Here is a 23,641-nt window from a genome sequence, read left to right as displayed (position 1 = left end):
GAAGCTTACAGAAACTCATAAAGGATTTGGCACTGCAATCTCACTTTGGTTATAAATCATTCAAAATCAAGACAGGCATTCATTAAGTCCACTTTGAGAGGCTAATGAAATTTTAGCTTTGCCTCAATAGTTTCATTGCATACAAAATTATTAGCATAATGAAAAATGTATGGAGAAAATTATGGAGACCAGTCGTAAGGTTGTAGAGAAATACCTGACCTGTATACTGTAGCCACAGAAGTCAAAGTTCAGACTCGAAATGTATAAATTTACTCCAGAAAATCCATATGCTACATTATTTTTAGATAGTAGACAACTTCTTATGGTAGATTATCACATGCACCTCGAAACAATGACTGTGACATTATCATAATAATGCTTGCTGAGAGAATGATGGTATACTTCTGATGAATTTAAAAAAAGATATATCTAACCTTTATTTAACTAAGGTAAGTCAATTAAGAACATTTTTCTTTTTACGATGACAGCCTACCAATAGGTAAAATGCCTACTGCGGTTGATGGGGGCTGGGATAAAACAAAACAAAAAGTTGGACAAAACACACATCCTGACGAGAGACACCACAACACTGCATGAAGCATTAATTCCAAAACAATGATATAGTAAGTGTTCCTGTGTGTCCATAAAATGTAGCTCATTGCTTTGTGAATAGTAATTACTATTCTTTACAGAATTTACCCATTATTCGCAAATATTCATGAACTATTCACCAACCATTGCAAGCTTCTTATAAACAATTAACATCACTAATGCATGCAATTTTACAGCACAGAATATAATCATGCTCCCTATGTAAGGGAATGTTTTACGCGCTTCATTTTGTGAGGATTGGTAATTGGCAGCCTTCACAGTCTCAACAGATTGCTGCACCATAATTTTTCATGACCTTACATGCTTAATTATGCTGGTTGCTGCAGGTTCTTTGTACTCAAAGATCCCTGTCTATCAGTCTGGCCAATGCATTAACCAAGTATCATCCTTATGCGCATGGAAGCACCTAATTATCAAAGTTCTACATCAGTGTTTGACGTCTTCTTTCGCAGTTTGTAAGACGACTGACACTGTCACGGACATTGTTGTAAGAATCGGACCAAAATGCAGCGTGGTTTGGGTTCATCATCTTTATTACGTGATCCGGCAAAAAAACAAACAATAAAAGAACAAAAAACGAACGTGAAGCTATGCAGTGCTCAAGGCAACTATACACAAACAAGATCCCACAAAACACAGCGGGGAAATGGCTGCCTAAATATGATCCCCAATCAGAGACAACAATAAACAGCTGCCTCTGATTGGGAACCATACCAGGCCAACATAGAAAGAAATAAACTAGAATGCCCACCCTAGTCACACCCCGACCTAAGCAAAAGAGAATAAAGGATCTCCAAGGTCAGGGCGTGACAGACACATTATTCTATCTTCTGAACTCAATCATATCAAGGTACTGTATCTTGTTTATCCTACTGGAGTGCATGATATTAGAATCATAAAAACTTTCTGGGCATGTGGGATTAAGATGGAAAAGTCAAGAGTGGTTAGATTTTTCCTCTACCTCTGCTGGCTGTCCATCAAACCACAGCATTCGTTGCAGTGAGATCAGATAACTATATGGGGGAGAGAGAGCCTGCCAATCAAATTACACCAGAGATAGTACTGTGTTGTGGTGTGTAGAGGCAGGATCACTCCACCAAGATGTCTTCAAAATGAATGGAAAATTCTGGTGGTACAACATAAAAACTATCCCATCCACACCACACAATAGTCCCTGAAAGCTCTGCTCAACAGGTATGGGTTTACCTCCATGACACAGACGTTTGTGAACGAGATGATGGAATAGAAGGATATGTGATGTGAGAAGTGGGTGGTTGGAACATCTTGACAATTTTTGTGTTAATATCGATAGTAGTTAAAGGCCCAGGGTAGTAAAAAATGTGATTTTTCCTGTTTAATTTTATTCCACACAATGACGTCGAAATAACACCGAAATTGTGCAAATGATGATAATGACCCTTTTCTGTAAGAGCTGTTTGGGTGAGATGGAGTTTTTGGCCAATGCATAACGTCACACGGCGATCTGATTATAAGGGATCAACTATCGTTCATCTTGTATTTGCACAATCATTTGGTATTTATTATTTAACTTTTTTTGTAGGGGTTAGATCAGCTTTAATATTGCAAATAGATTGTGGCTTCCATCAATGTAATTGTCTGCATTCCAATCCTCCATGTATATTTCTTTGTAAATATATATATATATATTACACACATACATATACTCAACCTATCTAAAGGCCAGTTTAATTGCTTCTTTAATCAGAACAACAGTTTTCAGCTGTGCTAAAGTAATTTCAAAAGGGATTTCTAATGATCAATTATCCTTTTAAAATGATAAACTTGGATTAGCTAACACAACGTGCCATTGGAACACGAGTGATGGTTGCTGATAATGGGCCTCTGTATGCCTACGAAGATATTCCATTAAAAATCCTTCGTTTCCAGCTACAACAGTCATTTACAACATTAACAATGTCTACATTGTATTTATGATCAATTTGATGTTATTTTAATGGACAAAAACATTTCTAAGTAACCCCAAATGTTTTAACGATAGTGTGTGATAGTGATAGTGTGTATATATATATATATATATATATATATATACACACACACACACACACACATATATATATACCCCTTCCCCTTTTCCACATTTTGCTGTGTTACAGCCGTATTCTAAAATGTATTCAAATGTATGTTTTTCCTCATCAATCTACAAACAATACCCCATAATATAAAAGTGAAAACAGGTTAATGGACAATTTGAGCAATCGGGGGAAAAGGGCCTTGGTCAGGGATGTGATCAAGAACTCGATGGTCACTCTGACAGAGCTCCAGAGTTCCTCTGTGTAGATGGGAGAACCTTCCAGAAGGGCATCTCTGCAGCAACAATAAGGCCTTTATGGTAGAGTGGCCAGATGGAAGCCACTCCTCAGTAAAAGGCACATAACAGTCCGCTTGGAGTTTGCCAAAAGGCACCTAAAAGACTCTCAGACCATGAGAAACAAAATAATCTGGTCTGATGAAACCAACATTGAAATCTGGCCTGAAATGCCAAGTGTTACATCTGGAGGAAACCTGGAACCATCCCTACAGTGAAGCATGGTGGTGGCAACATCATGCTGTTGGGATGTTTTTCAGCGGCAAGGACTGGGAGACTAGTTAGGATCGAGGGAAAGATGAACGGAGAAAAGTGCAGAGAGATCCTTGATGAAAACCTGCTCCAGAGCGCTCAGGACCTCAGACTGGGGTGAAGGTTCGCCTTCCAACAGGAAAACAACCCTGAGCACACAGCCAAGAAAATGCAGGATTTGCTTCGGGACAAGTTTCTGAATGTCTTTGAGTGGCCCAGCCAGAGCCCGGACCTGAGCCAGATCGAACATCTCTGAGAGACCTGAAAATAGCTGTGCAGCAATGCTTCCCATCCAACCTGATAGAGCTTGAGAGGATCTGCAGAGAAGAATTGGAGAAACTCCCCAAATACAGGTGTGCCAAGCCTGTAGCGTCATACCCACAAAGACTCGAGGCTGTAATTGCTGCCAAAGGTGCTTCAACAAGGTACTGAGTAAAGGGTCTGAATACTTATGTAAATATGATATTTACATTTTTTATACATTTGCAAAATTGTCAAATAAACTGTTTTTGCTTTGTCATTATGGGGTATTGTGTGTAGATTGATGAGGGGGAAAAAACAATTGAATCCATTTTAGAATAAGGCTGTAACACAACAAAATGTGGAAAAAGTCAAGGGGTCTGAATACTTTCCAAATGCACTGTAGGTATTTATCTTGTCCAGGTGAGATAGGGCAGTGTGCATTGCAACGGCGATCTGTTGGGGTGATATGTGAATTGTAGTGGGTCTAGGGTGTAGAATAAGGTGGAGGTGATATGGTCCTTAACTAGCCTCTGAAAGCACTTCATGATGAGAGAAGTGAATGCTACGGGGCGATACTCTTTTAGTTCAGTTATCTTCTCTGTCTTGGGTACAGGAACAACGGTGGAAATCTTGAGTGGGTCAACAGACTGGGATATGGTGAGATTGAATATGTCTGTGAATGCTCCCATAAAATAGTTTTTCTCTGTGAGTAATGCTGAGACAACCCAAAAGTCTGTATGTGGTAATTGACGTTGGGGTTGGTAAGGGCTTCCTCAATGTGAGTCTAGAGAGGGATCATTAGAGGCAGGAAACAGAGGTTCCAGGAAGCCTATTATGAGACAACACCTCCAGGACTGACAGTCAGGCAACATTTTACCCGCTAGCATAGCCCAAAAATGTTGCTACACCTCGTATGGAACCTGGTCCCTAATGTGTTCTCGTACACAAGATCATCGTCACATAATGATGCCAAATATAACTGTGTTATGTTACCAATTAGGTGAATGTTGTTGCTTCCCACATAATAAGATACCCCAGAGACTGAGGTACTAATGGTGGTACTATGCTGAGCTGCTGAGGAGGCACCCCAGTCATTAAAATTGCACTCTTCCTGAGAGGAATTGCCAGGATACCCAGTCTAAGATGTTCAGGTATAATTTACTGGCCATCTGCCCCTGCTCTTAACTAACCAACTAGCTAATGTAATAATTTTAACTTGAATTGTCCATTTACTGCCAATGGCACAAACTAGAATATCATGTAGGGAATAAAATGAGGGCAGGATAGCAACAACCTTATAACGGTAAAGAGAGATTGGTATATAGTAATATATAGACTGGAACTAGATGGGGGTTCATGGAAGTTTCCCAAGAGATGTCTAATATAAAGATCAAACACATCTCATTGTCTGGTGTGACACAGTAGCGCTGGGCTGAACCTCGACAAGGAATCTGGAGTGTTGCTCAACCAGCCATGACAGATCGCCATTTCATAGGAAAATACAGTAATTAGCCAAATCAAGTGGTACTGTAAATACATTGACAGTGTGTCCTACTAAGTGTAACTGTTTGGGGCTTGCTCCACTATACTGTTTGTAGGTAAATGCACAGTGGATATTATTTTGTAAATCGTCAAGGGGGCATTCACAGATGTAAATACAATGTGTGACTGGACTGAAATGGCACTGTACCTACCTCTATAACTATGTACACATGGTTTTAATATCACTTGACAAAAAAAGTGAAACCAAAAATGCTTTCATAAAAAAGAAAATGCTAAACCAGCTGTCAGAAGGATTGCAGAGCTGACAACATATATTTTTTACCCAATTAGGAGAAACCACAGGGTACCTAGAACTACCGTAACAATTACACTGACAGTTGCAGCTGCTGAGCTGCTGAGGAGGTACTCCTAGGAAATATGCAAATATACAGTATGAGCTCCCACCTCTACGGTAGCTTACCATATCGACATTCTCCCTGTGAAAATTACTGGAGATCTACTGTCTACAAGTTGAAGAGCAGTCTCACATAAAGTGCTTGTCCAATAAGATTCTGTAAGGGTCGAGACTAATAATATCTATTACGTTTTCTTCATCTCCATCTCTGTCTCTCCTTCTCTTGATCTCTGCCGCGCTCTCTCTCTCTCACACACACACACACACACACACACACACACACACACACACACACACACACACCACACACACACACAAAATCTAATGCTGGGAAATGTATTTTTCTTTGCGACGCTACATCATATCCCATTTTTTCAGCAGATTTGAATTTCAAAAGCTTCCGAACTTCCTCATCTCTGGGCCGGGATGTGACCCAGCACGACTGAGGGATAAAACTACTTTTTCTTTTCTGCTAAGTTTAATACTTCAAAGCAGCCGGCCCACTCTATAGACTTAACCTATCAACAGGGCAGGCTGGATGGAAAGGTAATGTACTTTGAAGTCAACTAGGGTCTATAAGAGCTGTGTGTCAGATGGTTAGGGAAATTGACCCAGAGTTAATCATTGGTTGCTGTCCAATGTGCTGAATTGGCCGAGTAGTAGTGGCTTGCTGACTTGACTGGTGGTGGCCGTGTCCGAATACCCATACTTGCGTCCTAAATAGTAGGCCGTTTGAATATGCGAACAAATTAATTTCATTGTATGTGACCTTTCCAAAATCGAGTACTCTTTAAAAGCTCTGATGTCATTCTCATTTCAGTTTGACAACAGCTGATCAATTAGATATGGGGACGCGCGTCCGAAATCAACAAATAGCGGGAAACAAAGCAATCACGTATGAAGCATTCACATTATGCAAAAATAGAAAGTGTTATATTGTAGTATGTGAATTTTCGAAAATCGAGTGTACTTTAAATGCCAGGATGTTATACTAATTTCGGCCTTTCATCTAGTAGAATTTGCTGCACAATTTTCGGGAATTTTACAGCCGAAATGCATTGGAAGAGGGGGAGCTGCAAGTTTTGATAGCTAGATCTGTCCAGTAAAAAACAAAACAACTTTGAAGATGGCAAATAGCGAAGATTCTACGATGGTGTTCAAAAGTAAGTTGTTTTTGTTCTCCTTAAAATAATCACTATTTCAATGTAACATTAGATCTTTGAGAACAGATCGGCAGCTTGCTGCCTGGCATGCCTTTAGCTAGCTACGCGCTTTAGTATGACTAGAAGTTCTAACTGTTCGCAGTGTTGCCAACGTAACGACTTTGTCGCTATATTTAGCGACTATTCAGACCCCTCTAGCGACACATTTTTTAAAAAGCGACTAGCGACAAATCTAGCGACTTTCTGGTGTTATTGAAGACTTTTGGAGACTCTGACGTGAAAGCACGTATTGTTCTTACTCTTCTCAATGAGCAGCGGGTGCTGCCGTGGGCCCCACCCCAGTCCCAAAGCATTCACAGGCGGCCCAGTCCTCGCGCTGCAGTCAGAGCAGGATATGTTCACCCCTTCACATCCAGACTGCAAATGAATCACGCATGCGGGAAGCCCCGCCGCTTCCTGATCCCGCCCGGGCTTACTTACTTTTTTTTATACCGGAATTAGGGCCAGACTAGTTACCATAATTGTCACACATTGCCATTGACAGTTTTTTCTATTGTCTCTTTTTGGTCCATTTAGATTGTATACATTTTTTTTTTTTTAATGTTATGGTTAAAAATGTTCATGTTTTACTGTGTAGGCTCCTAAGTGGACCATAAGGTTAAAAACCAAACCAAATTAAGAAAACTAAACTAAAAAAAAAAGTTACAAAATAAAAAAAGTAACTCCGCCAGAGTGTCTATTTTGGGTCACTTTTGCCGGTCCCAAGACAGGATGAAGGAGGAGGGTTGAAATTGTGACATTATTAAAAACAAGAATCAACAGAAGAATGTTCATTTGTTGTTCTAAACATATTTAGGGTGTTTTTTACTCACTTTTTGCCTCTCCCACGACGTTATTCCTCTCTCCTACAGCGTCCATCACAATTAAATTCACATGGCCAATTATGCAAATTAGGTGTTGATGTCATTTAGCGACTTCTAGCGACTTTTAGGACAGCCAATAGCTACTTTCCTTACTGGGGAGTTGGCAACACTGACTGTTCGAATAGTAACGTTAGCTACATGGTTACTTGCTTGCTGCTGAGCTTCGACTTCATATTTAACGTTAGCGTAGTTATCTAGCTAGCTAGCTACTTGTTTTAAATACCAGGGCTTGTGTTCAGACTGTTACAGGGTCTGATGACAATACTAGGCATTTAATTCAGTGGCAAACACGGCAGGTGAAATGCCGCCAGAAAATGTGTCCGTAGTTGGCGTTCTTGCCACTGTACTTTGAACTGCCTCTAGCTATAGCTAACGTTAGGAACGCGGTACCCTAGCTATATTCCTATTTTACAAAGCGGTGCTCGTTCCAACACTTCTCTTTTCTTCTAGTTTTTTTGATTTGTCACGTCGATTTATTTGTGTTGAGCTAACTGTCACGTCTGTTTATTTGTGTTGAGGTGATTGTAATGTTCATGCTATGCAATATTAGTTTCTATCTGAACGGTTAAAGCCTGAATGGGTCAAGCTAGTTTCATTGCACATGAGCTGTTATGGTGAAAGTAATTGTAAGCTGCACTTATTATATTGTTTCACCTTGCCACTCCGATTTGATAAAGTATGTGGCAGTCTAGCCTTCTACAGGAAGTACACACATTGATAACTTTGCTGATGTTTTGGTTAATGTTGTAGTTCATCTTATGTCTTTTCAGGATCTACATGAACGAGTGTGAGCTGGAGGGGCAGCTATCACCTGCATGGGTGAAAAATAAGTAGGAAAACCATAAGCAAAAATAAACTGTATGTTATCTTGGCATTTTATTGCTGTGCTGTACTTGTCTAATAAAATTCCCCTTTTCTCTGAGCGCAACAACACTTTCCCATCTATATATTTCCTATGCTTCACTGCCACATTCATGTACATTAAGTGTGAATATTATTTTTAAGATCCCAAAAACTCCAAGTATTCCAGAGAAAAGTACAGCAATTGACATAATAGCTTTTACAGGCCTTTACGTGTATCATGTTTGATGCTGAAAGCTACCCATACAGCAAGTGGTATGCGGTTATAGATCAGGTGCTGCAGGAGATGTCACTCCATCACCCCACTGGTCATCGTCTCCTCCTCCCACTCGCAGAAGGGTCCATATGTGGAGGCAGGAAAAGACTGCCAGGGATGCACACCTTATAGCCATTTTAGAGGCCATGATTAAGAAGTATTTTTACGTATTTTGTATGTATTTTATTTATAGCTATTCATTTTCTGTTTTTGGTGCGTTCCTTTTTTTAAACCCAAAGTGAATTTCGGTTTTCTCATTAAAAAGTGTCTTGTTCTCAATAAACATTTTTATTTAATACTGGTATATCTGTTGTTGTATTTTACATTCAACATTTCAACATAAAAAATAAATCTGAGCTGTCTTGTTGCAGGTGCATGATAACAACTGCATAAGTTGAAAGAAAAAAGGAACCTGCACACTGTTCTTGCTAGTATATATTTTTTATTGAAGCTTGTGTGTAGGCCTCTTGGTCTTCGTCAGAGCTTTTTTCTCTACTAAACTAAATCATCTTTGGTATAATAATAATTGATTACATTTCAGTAGCGCTTTTCATAATCTCAAAGCGCACCAAAGCAAAAAACAAACAAGCAATACATCATGAGTAGTCTAGGTATAGGTCAACCAATAGAGGCAAAGTCGGAGTGCATGATGGAGAGTGACAGTTCATGGCTTGATCAGATGAAGGTGGTCAGGGAGATGATTGATGAAGATGGAGTCTGGTGATGATCTTGTAGAGAGGGCTACTCTGGGAAGCAGCCTGAGTCGTGTAGCCACTCCTTCACAATGTATGGCACCCACTTGGGTGATGCTTCAGCATCAAAGCTTACCACAGACAGTTCAGAATTGTAGCCAGTCATCCTCACTACGAGCCCTCTGCCTCAGCACTGCATTCCTCTATTGCATCTCCCATTCCTTTCAAGCTTCATGTGACTCTTCAATTGATACATGCGTAGGCCTACTGTACACTCAAGATTACTCCAAATATGTTGTTCCAAATCCAAAACAACAAAATGAAAGGTCACTGGGTGGTACTACAGACGATCCTTTCTGGTTCATATGTCCCGTGTTGCTCAGTTGGTAGAGCGTGGCACTTGCAACATCAGGGTTGTGGGTTCAATTCCCACTGGGGGACCAGTACCAACAAATATGACATTTTATGCACTAAGTCGCACTAGATAAGAGTGTCTGCTAAATGACTCAAATGTGAAATGTAACTGATGGTGGGTTCAAGACTACAGGGAACTACGTTTTTTTCCCCCTGCGACTGGGAAAAATAGTTTTGAACGGTCATCCAACTCAGAATCACAAGTCAGAAACTCGGGCATCATCCTAGTGCATCGACTTCTCTGACCTGAAGTTTACTGACGTCATTCCCAGCCTGAGCTCATTTTGTTTTCTAAAATTCCCAGTTGCCTTGAATACAGCAAAAGTAGTATGTTTCGGCCATGGCATACTCCATTCTATCGTACTAAACAGTACGTGCTAAATATTACGTAGTATGATTAGGACACAGCATGCAAGTTTAAGTAGTAGGCAAACCAGATTTTGGACACGGCCAGTGTCTGATGGCTTTGAGGTTGCTGTCCATTGTGCTGAATATGCTGAGTAGTTAGTGTGTGAAGTGGTTTTGGTCGTCCATTTGGTCTAACTGGGCTGAAGGTGCCTTTGCACAATAATTCATAACACTATGTCCTACTAAATATACACCTCAAACCATAGCCGTTATATATCTACCTCACAAACGTTTTAAATATTAACACATTTGAACAGTGAGATTGTTTGTTTGCCATTAGCATCTATACAATAACGAGGAAAACATATTTAAACCATGAATACCTCTTTTACTCAACTTGGTAACCTCTGCAGGATTGTATATTTTTTATAACGTGCAATGTTGGTGTTTGTCGTCAAACCCCCCCCGCCCATGATGAATCCAGCTGATTTTCACTTTGCATCTCCACAGGAGTGATTCCCACTCGAGGTAGACATAACATTAACTATTTGGATGGGTTTACTTTCGAAAGCCAGAGGAACAGGAGAACGGTATCACTGCAGTACATAATCTTGCAAATAACACATTTTAGTGTTCCCTGTTGTTTCCAGGTGCTCCTTCTCAGGCGTGTAAACCTCACGATGGTGTAGTCCTTCTCCCCACTCCTGCCCTCTCCCACTCCCCATCGCCCTCTCTCACCCATTCTTTCTGTCCCCCTTTCCTAACCTCTCCATTACTCTCTCATCTCCCATTACTCTCTCTCCCTCCATCCCCCCTCTCTCACCCCCCTCTTTCCATCTACACTGTATATATGTTATCTGAACATTTATTTTCTGCATCTAAACCCGTGGACTCTCTCCTTTGACACACCATGGGTTATTGTTCGATAGGGGATGATAAAGGATTTTCTGTTAGCATTAATCCAACAAGGCAGCCTCTATCTTCCGTGATGTCAGTTAATCTGATACCAATGTGCAATCTCAGTAAACACTTTCCCAACTGTAGAAAGCCTGTCAGATTTCATTAGCCGTTTCACTCAGAAAATGGCTGTTCTTCAAGTTATCCCCCTCGTACGATTCCCGGTGAAAAATAGTGCCAGACAAGCCTCATCACTAGTCACCTTCTGTTGCTGTCACCACAGCAACAGTGTGCATGTGTGTGGTTTTACACTCCACACGTAAAACTCAATTGTCCCAGAGTAAAATGTACATTACCGAAGAACTTTAATTCTTGCAAATCAGGAGTGAAGACCAAACGCGTAGCTTTGAAGGATCTGAAATCTCCTGTTCTTGTCATCACATCAAGTGTGCATGTGTTGTTTTACACTCCACATGCAAAACATCATTGTCCCCGAGGAAAATGTACTTCACCGATCAACTTCCATTCTTTTACACAAGTGAAGACCAAATGAGCAGCTTTGAAGGATCTGACAGCTGCTGATTCATCTTGATATCGTCTCACTTGATATTCAGATATGTTTTGTTTGTTTGTTGGTGTGTTGTCCTCGTCTATAGTCTTGAGGAGGGGAAACAACTACCCCAAGGACGTTTACAGCAAACAGATATTTTACAGTCAAATCATTAAATTAACATCATGACCTAACAATGTTAATTCCAACATTTTTGCAATTGTATTTATTATTTATCTTCTTTGATTTTTATCATCCCTATTGTTCCACCAAGTAATTCAGCTACTTATTTGCAGGCTTGCGTATGATTCCAGGCTGGCATAGGAAGCATTGAGACCTTTTCATGGTAATAAGAAGCTCCATCTGGCTAGTTCAAATGGGGCTCTATGTACCCAGTGGGAACAGCTGCTTTCCCACCTGTCTTCATTGCCTTCATCCAGAGTGCTTACTTTATTGTGGACCATATGAGAATTCCAGCTAATATGAACTAGTGAGCTGAAAAACATCGCTAAAGCGTTTGTGTGGGTTCATGGGTTTAACAATGGAGCACAAATGGCAATCCTCCAAAATATAAATAAAATGGTTTAAATTAAACCACTAAATGGCTATGGTCAGCTGAAGGACAATCTGCTCCTATGGTTACCATGTTGAGTAAAAGAGTGAAAGTGAAAGGGGCAGGGAGGTGTCCCTCTCTTATCACTAGGTAGTGATGGGTCTCCCGCTGTCAGGTACCCTGTTCTCCTCGTCCCTCCTCTACTCCTCCCTGCTCTCCTCCTCCATTCACTCCTCCTCCCATCTCTCCTTTCTCCTCTCCTCCCTGCTTTCCTCCTCCTTCCTCTCCTCCCTGCTCTCATCTTCTCTGCTCTCCTCCTGCAGGTGGGGGCTCAGTCAGCCGCAAAGCAAACCATGTAGTGCTGGTTAATGAGCCATCATCTCAGAGACAGAGCTCAGCCATGCGGCACTGAAAACTCCTCAACTCCAGCTCCTACAGCTCCAAGCTAGAGAAGGTAGAGCTCTGAGAATCACCTGATCCAGAGACCAACGTTGATTTCTGTATTATTTTTGTGTTCATGCATCACACATTTTTTTGCTTGTGCATAAAACATGCTTGTGCATAAGAGCTTTATTTTTGCTTTACTGTAGTTTTAGTCAAAGCAATAACATGCTGCATGCATTCATGATTGAACTTCAAGGCAATAAGAAGATTATATACATTTGTAGGAAAATTCCACATTCATGTTGATATTTGTTGTGCTCGAAGATACATAAGTACTGTACACTGATGATGGTGCTTCATGTCACAGTAGCAGCATCATCATCCATAGGTTTCTTGTTATTTTCTCCTATATGCCTTCCTAGTATTTTGCTGCTCAGAGATGAAACGGCTAGATTATCCTAGAGGAAAAGCAAATGGCCGTTCTCATATTTACCTTTGAGAAACAAACCGAGACACCAGTGATCCATTATTGGTGGTTTCCCCTGTGTCAGGTGACAGAGATATTGACAACCACATCCTCTCAGAGAACCAAGTCCTCATCCACTCCTTTTCCAGAGAGAGATAACGAGGGCTGTCCCTTTAGCTCCCTCTACCCCATGAAAGCAACTCGATCGGCTGTGGCGTAGCTTTTGGCACTGTTGAGAAAACCTCTACATGACTTATAAGCTCTGCTTTAAACAACAGGGAGACAAGAGAGTAAGGTGGACTCTGGGTGATGGTGTGGGCACCATTAGAGTGCTAGATAACATGTTCCACACCCACATATTGCAAACATTTCCCAGTCCTTCATCACAGGCCTGACAGCAGGGACCTTAGCTATTAACGACAGCCTATGGACACTTTCCTCTCATCAGTGCAGTGCTTAAACCTCATGGCAGCTTGGTTTGATATTGTCATACCAGTAATCTTTTCTGCTGTGATTGGTCTACAGTCTACCTCTTTGGATGGTTGCCATCATTTGACCAAAGCGTCAGTACCATGAAGTCATTGGTTTAAAGTGTTCCTGTGAGAGTGAAAATGAATCAGTGTGAAAGGGGAACGTCCTAGTGAGAGGGAGTGTATGGTTTAGAATGTTGCCTCAAAATTGGAGCAGCAAGAGATTTAACCTCTGAAGCAAGTTTTTAAACCTTTAACACACTTCACCAATGACAATGTAATGTGCCCAGATTGTGCCAGCCAACAGCATGACTTTGGGCTGTAAATAAATATGTATTTAATAAATTAATCTTAAAGTTAAATATGAAAATTAGCAAAAACTTGGTCAGGGAGATATTTAACAACATTCAATGTGTTGAAATAATCTGTAAAAAGAGAAAAGGAAGAAAGAGGAAAAGAATAGTGCCAGAATCCCAGTGATATTTTGAAATTGGGCAAATCATCAATATTTTCAAGACACTGAACTATCTGACTGCAATGGAACTTTTATGGAGTTGTACGGTGAGATAATGTGTCATTATAGACTGCAAAGTTCAGTTTACAGCAGGAGATCTCTAAAATTGCCATGCAGATTAATGCAAATGTTCTCTGTTTAGGAATTCAAACTGTGGCATTGAGCCACTGAATGGCTGATCAATTCATCAAGTGACAAATGAGGTAGAACTCCACACCAGGAGTTCTCTACATTCCATCCCAAGTGCTAAAATTAAACTATGTGTGACGGATGATACAAATACTGTTCCACTGTTGTTCACAGTTTGGAGGTCCATTTTGGGAAGGAGTGTCTTTCTTTTGGAACACTATTTATTCTCATGTGTAAGGTTTTTAAAGGCCCAATGCAGCTGTTTTTATCTCAATATCAAATCATATCTGGAGAACATTTAAAATGGTCAAAAATAAACAAAAATAGCTTTTTAGTGGGGAGTGGGGAGTGGGGAGCGGGAAACTGAAAACTCTGTAATTGGCAAAGAGGTTTGGAACTCTATTTGTTATTTTTCGTTTAAAAATATACGACATGGTGATGTCACCAGGCAAGCCAAAACTCCACCCATGCTAAACCTGCTGATTAGGTCCTGTGTAGACTGTATTTTCAACCAGCAACTATTAGGAAATAACACTGATATGTTTTTCCAAACTTTTACAGTGTTAGTTTCATCAGCTCTTGAACAATATGATACAAAATGCAGAAACAACAGAATTTTTGTCTGCACTGGGCCTTTAAAGTACTCTCTCTGCATTTGTCTGTTCTAAATCCAGTAGAAACATCACCCTTAGTACTTGCTTCACTATAATTACAAACCCACTGACAGGCAGTGTTGAGTCACGGCTGCGGTTAGTGACCTAACATTCAAAACCCAATGGCTAGAGTCAACATGGTCATCTTTAATAGAATAATTCAAGTATCCTTTGGCAACAGCATGTGGTTTTCACAGTCATGCTGTTACTCAACAGTCTCACATCTATCATGAAATTACGGTCATACTTTATTTGGATAGTCCCATATCAAATCAAAACAATCTTTATTTGTCACATGCGTCGAATACAACAGGTGTAGTAGCCCTTAACCAACACTGCAGTTCAAGAAAGATTTTTTAATTTTTTTATTTGACCTTTATTTGAAGCCAGTTAAGAACAAATTCTTATTTACAATGACAAAATATTTACCAAATAAACTAAAGTAAAAAATAATTTAAAAAAAGTAACACAATAAAATAACAATAACAATAACGAGGCTATATACAGGGGGTACCGGTTAAAAATAAAGAAAAACATAGTGTGTCCGAACTTTTGACTGATACTGTACACTGATAATACCAAACATAAGAAACACCTTCATAAAGCCTAAAGGCTTTCTCAATTGTCTCAAGGCAAAAAAAAATCATTATTTAACCTGTCTCCTACCATTCATCTACACTGATTGAATTGGATTTAACAAGTGAAATCAATAAGGGATCATAGCTTCTACCTGGATTCACCTGGTCAGTCTATGTCATGGAAAGAGCAGGTGTACAAAAACAACAAGATAATTCATGTAAAATACATTTTGAAAAGATTTGTATATATATTTACACCAAAATATATGGGGGATTTGAAATGATGCACACAATTACATTGATGGAAGCTACAATCTATCTGCAATATTAATACTAAGTGTAGATAATCTACAGATGGTCATACTATCAACAAACTATTTGTTGATAAGCAAATGCTTGCTACGGTTACAGTTACGTTTAGGGTTAGGTTTAAAATACGGGTTAGGTTTAAGATGGTTTCTGTTTGTGCTGGTATCAAACAATGGGTTGCACAGGCCTATTGCAACTTCCTGCTTTGTTTGCATATTGCAAGATAATATGGTCTGGAGAGGGTGACTGAACATGCAGCGTTTTTTGCCTGAGTGATCAATGGAGACCCAGAGCTCAGAGGGGTCACCTGCGATGGTTCAATGAGAGGAGGACAACAATAAGAGGAAGACAAGGGTTGATTATGTGCTGAGGGTAAACAAATAGAACAATTATAATAAATAATGCCAGCTGGATCAATAAATGAATAGGTAAATCATTTAATAAGTAAATAATATAGTATATAATAAAAAATCACACCAAGGGTTTAATGGATTTAATGCTGCAAAAATAAGTGCTATGCTTAATATAATAAAATGTAATAAATATAAAAGACAAAACTAGAGACAAAACAAGGTTATGGTTAGGGTAAGGGTTAAGACTAGGGTTAGGGTTAGGGTTTGTTGAAATGTTGTTGACAGTTATTGAACATCTACTGAACATCTACAAACAATCTATAACCATCTACGTGGGACTATCCAAATAAAGTGTAACCAAAATTTGTGGTTTAGAATGGCCTTGGGAATATTCTCTATGTATGGCCAACATTTTATAGTAAATATACTAAGTATATCTGATTATATCTGTCTCTAATAATATTTTTCTTCTAAATTAAGTCATCAGAATTCATTTTCGTCCATATGCCAAACACTCAATAGGATCATTTTGAACAAATTGGTAACACGTGGCCCTTTACACGTGTACCTGTATACGGGTTGAAAATGGCAGATTTGGGCACTGATAAAAACCTACATTGGACTGCAGTGGCTGTACAGTAACATGCTATACATGATGTAAGACTCCGGGCTCTGCGCTTCACAGCGCTGTATGTGAGCGACAAGAATTTGCCCCATCCATTCTGCTAATTGCACATTTTTTGTTCCCTAAATAAGGGAAATGCTGTACATTAGTAGGACTCTATGTATTTTCAAAGGTGAGACGTTATGGATTAAAATAAATACCACACATGGGCAAAAAAGTGTTGCATTTGGAGTTCATGTGAAAATACTTGAGATAGTTGAATATACTGTAGTTTATATAGAGTTTCAAATAAAAGGCAACTTTTTTTATTCGATATTCAAATACAGGTCTCAGAAAAAGATAATCATATTTGAAAGTATTGAATACCTCTCAGAAAACCAAATAATATTAGAAGGCATATGCAAGTTAATAGAAAACAAAAAAGTATTATTAGATGGCTGCCAAATATTTGATGAAGAACCAAAAAACAAGTTGAATTATGTTAGTTGAATTAGTGTAAATATATCATCATATGCACATGGTTTGCAGGGCTCTTAGGTATGAACCTTAAAGCCTATAGCCTAGAATTAAATACATGGAATCAGCTCAACATTAGAGTAAACCCCTTTTGCAGCTTCAAAATGACTAACAAATATACACTGAGTGAAAAAAGTATTTGATCCCCTGCTGATTTTGTACGTTTGCCCACTGACAAAGAAATGATCAGTCTATAATTTTAATGGTAGGTTTATTTGAACAGTGAGAGACAGAATAACAAAAAAAATCCAGAAAAACGCATGTCAAAAATGTTATAAATTGATTTGCATTTTAATTAGGGAAATAAGTATTAAGTACACTAGGAGGTTAAATAAGTATTAATAAGCAAGTGTGCTTGCTCTAGTTCCTCAACGGCACAGCTAGGAGAGCTCAAAAAAGGACCTTACAGTTGAAGACTCTTCTTTGTCATAAATGTGCATTGAAATTACTTTGGAAATGTGCTCACTTTGGAGGGGTGTGGGGCCACTTGGAGACACCAATTGGTTCTCTCACTCAAACTCTTGTAAAATCTTATGTTGCACCTACAACACATTTTCCAAGAATATTCTTATCATGCTATTGAATGTATCCAGAGTATTTTCTGATTTTGTTATCAACAAATGTGGCAAAAAGTACAGAAAATGTCAAATGCACATAAAATCAACAGTATAATGTTTGGATTCAGTCTTGTGTCAGGTGAACTGTTGCATCCTCACCTTTGGTGTAATAATTTTCCCATAATCTCAAAACGATTCCCTTTCAATTGCTACCATGGTTATGCATAAGCTTTTCATATTTCTTCTGTAAGGAACATTTAAATTTAGCCCTATCCATATACTGTAGGCCAATTCCCATGAGTATAAAGGGTTAAAGCTGATAATTTTTTAAGTGAAAGCCAGTGTTGGCATTCAATTCAGAGAGCCTCTACACCACAGAATTCATACATGAAGCCATTGGAATTGTCATATTCACAAGCCTGCAGGGTATTTAGTACAGACACCACAGGCTTGTGAATATCCTGTTTATTTGAGGTTGGGATTTTGATAAGGTATTGAATTTATTTGAAATCGGCACCCTTATCTCGTCGCGCCATCCCACGTCAGCTGATGAGACAGATATTGTCATTTTATGTCACACTGGTAGAGGATGTGGCAATACGGGCTCCCCAATCGATGGTATCACGCTGTGATGTGGACTCCCAGATCAATGCTACAATACATCTGATTCAAGTTGAAATAAGCCTAAAACTAAGCTTGCCTCTGGTTCAGTTGTTTGGAAACTGGGTGATGTCTGCACACATGTTGCCTCCGGACCGTCAATCACCAATAGCTAATGATGTGAAACCTCCATGTTTTTATTATAGTTTTTTGCTCAACATGACATTTTTGTTTGGACACTTTGCTTTTGAATGTGTGACAGAATAATAAGCACATAATGTATAAGTATCCACACAAACTATACATTCCATATTTACCTTTACTTGAGAAAACACAAGTGGACCACACCAGGCTAATATGTGGTCATAAATGGCATAGATATAAATGGCATAGATAGTTTGATACAAATGTATCAAAATGCTGCGGAATTCCATGGCTTAGGAGCTAAACGTTTCGAGACACTCACAAACCCCACTAAAACCAGACAATAAATACGCCCACACAAGCAATGCAGAGTTGTCTGATTGAGTGTGCTTCGCAACCTGATTTTATGCTGCACAAGCCCTCTGAGAAGTGGTTATGATAATTCATTCCCCATTGTAGCAAAGTATTGAATATCAAGAGAACTTCCTCAAAATGTTGAATTTTTCAGTTGTTGTTGTTGCTGTTTGATCTCTGTTGATCAGAATTGTAAGGCAGACCGAGAGACAGACCAGGTATAGTCATGAATTTACCATATCATCCAGGACTCTGTGACAGACCATAGAAGAATGTTTACAACAGACTGAAGAAAACCTGAACTGCTTGAACTAGTAGGCTGCTGAGAGCTGTGTTCACAGCTTTATCCTGAACTTTGTTACGGAAGTTTTGTTATTTGAAATGTTCCCAGACACAGCAGGAAATAAAGAAAAAGAAGAAATCTTTCCCTTCTCAGTATTTTCCATGTTTCTCCAAATGTAGTTGATATCTATTGAAGAACGAATCTGCTTTTGTGTATGTTGTTTTTCTATGATATCATAGGAAACAAACTTCGAGGCAAGGGATATTTATGTTGGCTGTGCATTGAACCTGCGTCTTCTTGCATTTAGAAAGTATATCAACCTCCCCTTGTATCTCACCTCCTTGTATCATCATATTATCAATTTAAATAGGAGTTCACTCTTATACTCCATAAGTTAACCTTTCACAGACTCCAGCCAGGCTCCATCCAGTTTTGTCTACTAGGTTAGTAGGTAGATGGCAGCGAGGCTTTCCAGCAACCAGAGGGCAGCCATGTTGTTGTTTTGTTTCCACTTGCACTTTCAGATAAGTCCAAGGTGAGCTCTTTGAAAGACAGTTATTAAGTGCTCAAAGCTGTCAAGTTCCATCCTTGGCAGAGAGGATTTTGCTATGACTGATCCCACTAAGCATCGTAAGAGAGGAGAGGATGTTTTCTGGGACTCCCTTTGGCCTTTCACTGACTCCCCTTCCTCTCAACAGTCATGTTCAAACAGTCCTACAGGCCATAACACCGGCTTGATGCATAATGCATTATTCTCAGCATTATGGCTATAGCTTTGGACAAGGTGCCAGTTATGTGGTGATGCCTGGTGCATGGGGCTGCGTGAGGTGTCTCCCCCCAGATAAAGAGAGACTTTTGTGTCAAGCTGCACTCTGGGCCTCGTTACCATGTGTGCATAATTGAATTGCCGGGGGGGAAATAAATCTGTTTGTTCTTTCCGCTGTTGGTGTGAATGCATGAATACTTCATATCCCATTTGGATGCCCCAGTTAAGTCAATTGCAAAAAACAATTACTACAACTGTTGGCACCTGGAAAAAAAATTGTTGACAGTGGGTAAAGCCTGCTCGATATCTCTGGCTTGTGTTGATGACATACAATAGGAGCATTGCATTTCAGAGCAATAACTGGAGAATCCTCACCAGTGCCTCTGTATTTCCTGTTTTCTTGTATGTTCATTGCTTAAAAAATCATGCACTTTTTATTTACTGCACAAAGTCCAACGAAAGTGATAGTGTGCGTAAAGAGATTTGAAATGACACTAGATTATAGAGCTTTGAGGGGACCTCTAAGTCACAGTGTAAAGGTCCACAGTGACCTTTGTGTCAAGCAAGAAGTGACAGAGGTGTCTCAGAGGTGACATAGCTGTCTCAGTACCCCACCAACTGCAGTAATCTTTTTGAGACAGTCTATGATATGTGTATCCGCATAAACCATAGGGGAGCTATCGATTTCCCAGATGGTGTGAATTATCCATTTGTTAGAGACTGTGCACATAATACTGTAGGTACATAAGTCATCTATGGTCTACATGAAATGGCACAAAATGCTCCAGTGTTAAAAGTTACATTTTACTTAAGATAAGCTGAGGTATAATCACGACTGGAACAACTTCAATTTCCTTTTTACCCAAAAGCGATCCTCCATGTATCTTATACCTGTTTAATTCCAGAGGAAAATAGCAGGTGCGTGTAAGATATGGTTGGATTTCACCTGACAGTAATCCCTGCAATCCCTGCATAGACCCATTTGAACCTGGGACTGTAATATATTCAAGCCTCCCGGGTCTCAGCCTCTCAGTTGTGTGCACCTGACAGTACCCTCTCCTCTTGGGCAGGGGCTCCTGAGGGTCAGTAGCATAGTCACACTTTGCATTTTGCGATTAACAGCATGTTACCATGGCAGCTCTCAAGGGCAGGCTCATCCCTAGAAATAGAATGTCTCATTATCTCCAGCTTCATATATCATGTGTGTTCTGTAGTACATGAAATGCTCCCAGATGTCATTAGATATTTCAAAATGCTTAGCTGTGTCTTACTAGAGACACATAATCATATATTACAATGGAATGTACAGTAGTTGCAGTTCTCTGTGTGTTTAGCTAGTGATGAACAAAGTCACTAGAGTCATAGAGAACATTGGTATTCATTGCCTGTTACTCACTACCTAAAAAGAGAAAACTACTTGAGCACGTCTGGTGTCCATTGAAGGATTATCAATTAACATTCATATATCAGAGTACTGTGCTTTGTGTCTTTAGGATTGGGAGATTATATTATAATCAATCCAGGCTTTGGAACATAGATCATGCAGTCTGTACTATAAAACTTCCAGTCATCTATCAAATAGTGTAATGCATCAGGGGGGATGAGGTTCAATTAGAATGTCCTCTCCTGAATGACAGGGAGTGTAATCACTTCTTCACTGATGGTAATGACAGTGTCAAATACTAAAACAGTGATTTCTGGTGGACAACATACAGCTTTGATAGAGGCAATGTTGGTGTATGTTAGAGATTTTTTCAATATGTGCCCAAGTTAGGTGAAATGGACATTGTCCTGTTTTTGTTTCAGGCTGTGCATAGTTTTAACATGTACTCTAATTGTAATGTAGCGCAACATAATAGAAATACATATACATTATGGACTCACAATATAAGAATATCTGGCATTCATTCTGTCCATTGTTACCCAGTAACTAATATGGCACAATATGTTTCTCAAAATAACTGTTATTTTGTTCCTTTCTCACTGTCCCACAGTTTTCTACAAGATCAGCTTGACATTGTCTCAGTCCAACTGAGAGACGACTTGCCAGACAAGAAAATCGAAATATTGTAAAACCTCATGGAAGGTAACAATGCCATGGATATCTGTCAAGTATCCAGTGCTCTCTTGGCAAAATGCAGGATGTAATTCTTACTGTTCATATGCAGATTGCTTCTCGCTTAAATATATTTGAGCAAATCATATCTGAGATAGCATTGGCACTTCAGAGTCAAAAGACCTGTAGTAGTTTCAGCTGGATAGCTTCAATCACAGTAAATGGATGTTCTAAATGCCAAAGAAGCCATTGGTTCTGAGAAGGGAGCAGAGAGCTAACTAATTTAGCACAAATAATGTGTTGTAGACTGCCAAGACATTTCCATGCGTTTTCAAGCCAAATCAAGATTAAATGTAGATTTCACAATGCCTCCCCTTTGTGAAACAGCCTCCATATCCAATATCCACCAAACCATTTCCTGGGCCATCCTGATGCATCTCAGTTTCCCTCAATGTCACTGTTTAGTTGAATGAGCTGCCTGGATTTGTTGATTCCAAACTCTCATGTTTATTTCTATTTGAATCCCTCACACGCTATAATATAGACGTGGTCTTTTACCAAATAGGGCTATCTTCTGTATACCACCCCTACCTTGTCACAACACAACTGATTGGCTCAAACGCATTAAGAAGTAAATCAATTCCACTATTTAACTTCCAACAAGGCACACCGGTTAAATTAAATGCATTCCAGGAGACTACCTCATGAAGCTGGTTGAGAGAATGCCAAGAGTGTGCAAAGCTGTCATCAAGGCAAAGGGTGGCTACTTTGAAGAATCTCAAATATAAAATATATTTGGATTTGTTCAACACTTTTTTTGGTTAAGACATAATTCCATATGTGTTATTTCATAGTTTTGATGCCTTCAGTATTATTCTACAATGTAGAACATTGTACAAATAAAGAAAAACCCTGGAATGTGTAGGTGTGTCTAAACTTTTGACTGGCGCTGTACATATCCCACCCAGAAACCATAGATTACAGGCAATATCTGCACTGAGCTAAAGACTTGAGTTGCTGCTTTCAAGGAGCGGGACAATAATCTGATGCTTATAAGAAATCCCTCTACGTCCTCCGACGAACCATCAAACAAGAAAAGTGTCAATACAGGACCAAGTTAAAATCCTACTACACTCTGAAGCTTGTCAAATATCATAAATATCATACCCCACCAACAAATACTGTTGAGAGGTTAGCATATCATGGGGGTATGTTATTTGTGACTCATTTCAGGAAACTAAGAGTATGTTGCACGTCACTACTTCACAGGAGAGGAATTTGGATTTTATTTATTTATTACCCCTTTTTCTCCCCAATTTCATGGTATCCAATTGGTAATTACAGTCTTGTCTCATCGCTGCAACTCCCGTACGGAATAGGGAGAGGCGAAGGTCGAAAGCAGTGCGTCCTCTGAAACACAACCCAGCCAAGCCGCACCGCTTCTTGACACAATGCCCGCTTAACCCAGAAGCCAGCTGCACCAATGTGTTGGAGGAAACACCATACACCTGGCAACCATGTCAGCGTGCATTGCGTCCAGCCCGCCATCAGGAGTCGCTAGAGCGCGATAGGACAAGAACATCCCTGCCAGCCAAACCCTCCCCTAACCCAGACGATGCTGGGCCAATTGTGCGCCGCCCCATGGGTCTCCCTGGCGCGGCCGGCTGCGACAGAGCCTGGACTCTAACCAAGATCTCTAGTGGCACAGCTAGCACTGCGATGCAGTGCCTTAGACCACTGTGCCACTCGGGAGGCTGTAAAACTGTTTTTAAATATCAAAATGCCTTATAAATATATAAACTTTCATGTGCCTTAATAAGAAACGTGTATGCCATCTGTAAATAAGAAAACATTGAATAATTACGATCCCAGTTGG

The sequence above is a fragment of the Salmo salar genome, chromosome ssa25, assembly GCF_905237065.1.
Source record: "Salmo salar chromosome ssa25, Ssal_v3.1, whole genome shotgun sequence".
Taxonomy (NCBI): domain Eukaryota; kingdom Metazoa; phylum Chordata; class Actinopteri; order Salmoniformes; family Salmonidae; genus Salmo; species Salmo salar.
Note: the sequence above shows the minus strand (reverse complement) of the source record.